This window comes from Dendroctonus ponderosae, unplaced genomic scaffold, assembly GCF_020466585.1.
Source record: "Dendroctonus ponderosae isolate FM_Combo_2020 unplaced genomic scaffold, Dpon_F_20191213v2 Dpon_F_20191213_11, whole genome shotgun sequence".
NCBI classification, from domain to species: domain Eukaryota; kingdom Metazoa; phylum Arthropoda; class Insecta; order Coleoptera; family Curculionidae; genus Dendroctonus; species Dendroctonus ponderosae.
Genome location: NW_026017213.1, coordinates 5279440 through 5282146, shown reverse-complemented (window position 1 = coordinate 5282146; position 2707 = coordinate 5279440). Strand labels below are relative to the sequence as shown.

General features: G+C 38.9%; 1 protein-coding gene across 1 annotated transcript in view; it reads right to left on the bottom strand.

The window, feature by feature from the left end:
* Positions 1-1853, bottom strand: part of LOC109534246 (facilitated trehalose transporter Tret1) — a 24943-nt gene extending 23090 nt beyond the window's left edge. Inside the window, exon 1 of the mRNA XM_048662739.1 lies at positions 1764-1853. The gene's annotated coding sequence lies outside the window, so the exon portion shown is untranslated. The remainder of the gene's footprint in view (positions 1-1763) is intronic.
* Positions 1854-2707: the final 854 nt, after the last annotated feature.

Below are 2707 nucleotides of genomic sequence, written 5' to 3'. Positions count from 1 at the left end.
CCCGACAGATTGCAGTTGAGGAAAAGTATGCATTTTTCGACTGAAATTTACTAAACTGTCAAAAATCCTCCTTCCATCCAATTTAACTGGGCTTGCGAGGTGTTTTGGGCTTAAGCATCTTCTAAATATTTCGAAAATTTCAAGTCGCTGCCCACTCTGGATTAAGAGATAGACAGTTTTATCCGACAGAGTGCCGTTGAGTGAAACTATGCACTTTTCGACCAGACTTGACCAAGCTGGCAATAATCACTCTTAAATGGGATGAAAGTGGGATTTGGAGAAGTTTTGGGCTGAAGAGCCTGCTTTCAATTCTAAGCCCCTCAAGTTGCTACTTGTTTCAAACTAGGAGAAATACAGTTTTAATTGAGAATTGACACAGTGCTTTTGAGTGAAGCCCAAAGTTGAAAAACTCAGCTCGACTTTTTAGCCAACTGTGGTCGTCCACTCAAAAACCTCTAAAATGTGCAACTTCTATGCTGTTTAGACCTGTTGGAGCAGCCGCTGGCAAGTTAATCAATGTACGTGATCAGAGCGTCTTTTGGCAGTCCCCTCGACATTCGTGCGAGATCATTAGAAGTGAACGTGCTTTTGCCCTGATGTGGAATTTTCGTTTTGCATTATAACGCAGGAAAAAACACGTCTACAGAACATCATTTGAGAAACCATCAGCCCCATAACTTCCTGACTTAGAACGTACCTGAAAACAAACGCTTTATCGGGTTTAATGGGCTCTTGACCAGATTGGGGCTGATGTCAAGTTTGCTAATTATTTCCAATGTTGCTGCATCGATTGTTAATTCGATACGAGAACAGATAAAATTAATTGCGAATGAATAATTCATCGATGATTGTTGCGGATTAGAATCCGGCAAAGGCTAATAAATTGGAGCGTGGTTACTGATTGATTCGTTTTTGCTGCGAACACTGTCACCAATTTAAATTGAATCGCCATTTAATATTTAATTTAACGGCAAAAGTTGACTTGATTTACCAAATCAAACGGCTTCCGAACGATGAAATTTGGGGCCATTTTGCATGCATTATTTATTTCAAGTGCTAATGACGATCCGAAATCGCGTCAAATGGAGGATTTTCAGCATTTTTCGAAAACTGGTTTTGATGACGGAAATATTCTCGTAATGTAAAATCCTAAAACCCGTGCTTAATGTGATTGGTGGGCAGAGGCGGTTTTACTAACTAGTCATATGTTTACTTAACTCAAGGAAATCCACCCAACTAATTCGAGTTGGGTTCAAAGTCCCAAATTTCCGGTCTTTGGCATGTTTTCCCGCAAACCACTCATCTTTAAATTAGCAGTCGTTTATATGGAAAAACTATTCGAGGCCAAACGTTGCTGCACAAAGTTATTCTCAAACGCTAGAAGCTGATGACCTAAGGAGACTTTTGTCGGGATAAACTAAACACACAGTTTTATTTGTATTTCCGGAAGTTATTGAGCAGTAAATTCATCATTTTGCCGGCAATAAAAACGATATTGGCGATCACAGCGTGTGCCCCTCATAAAACAGCTTATCCGAAGGACCCTGTCCTTGACTGCGTTTTTATTTATATTTGACATAATTTTTGCGACTCGCTTTGGCCGTTCGTTCATAAATGGCGATCAAAATAAAAAGACGGTCCGACGGGAGAAGTTTCGCTCCCGGAAAAGCCCCATCCGAATTTATAGGCCAACATTTGGGGAATTTCAAATTTTCCGCTTTAGAACCGGAAAACAACCGCATATACGCATTAGAAGAACGTACCTGGGACGTTAGACTAGGGTCAAATTGTTCGATTGTTGGCTATCTTTTTGAGAAGTTGGGGTAATGGATGGTTGCTTCATTCTTCAGGTTCTGCAGGCAAAAACGGGGAATTAATGCAATTAAGAGTGACTCAATATTTATCGAATCGGCAAAAATCAGGATTTAATGAGATTTTAATGAAATGCCCCAGTTATCTAGAGTCGAATGTCTTCTATAAACTGCGGAAGTTTTAAATTCCCATCGATTTCAGATTAAGAGTTGCGCATTTTTGAAGCATAGAGCGCACTTGGCTCCGACCCTCAATTTTTGGACCAGCATTCATTAAGTCGGCAAAACTTCGCATTCTATGCGATTTCAACTAAATGTTGCTATTATCTAGATTCGGATGTTTTTTGAAAGATTATCGAAGTTTAAAGTTTGGGTCCGTGCCAGATTAGGATTTAGAAAATTTTCAAGCATTGGGCTTGGGCAAAAAAGTCAGTTTTTAAAGTTTTTAAATCTTTGGCAAGTCGGCAAAAATCAGAATTTAACGCCATTGAAACTAAATTCGGTGCTTATCTAGATTCGACTGTTTTCTATAGACTGTAGAAGATTCAAATATTTTCGCTACCAGGTCAAGATTTAAGAATTTTTCAAGCGTAATGAACAATGGCGAAAAATGCGCATTTCCGGACCAACATTTACCAGGTCGGCAAAAATCCGAATTTCATGTGATTTAAACGCAATATTTGAATTGTGTATATCCGAATATGTAAAAGAGTCCAGTTTTCCCTATTGGCTGCGAAAGTTTCATTTTTTTTCTGGTTCTAAATTAGGAATTTCGAATTTTTTAAGGGTATACTTGAGCAAAAACGCCATTTTCGAACAAATATTTACCAACTCCGCAAAAATCAGCATTTAGTGCGAATTGAATAAAACGATCGAGTTCTCTAGAGGCGAATGTC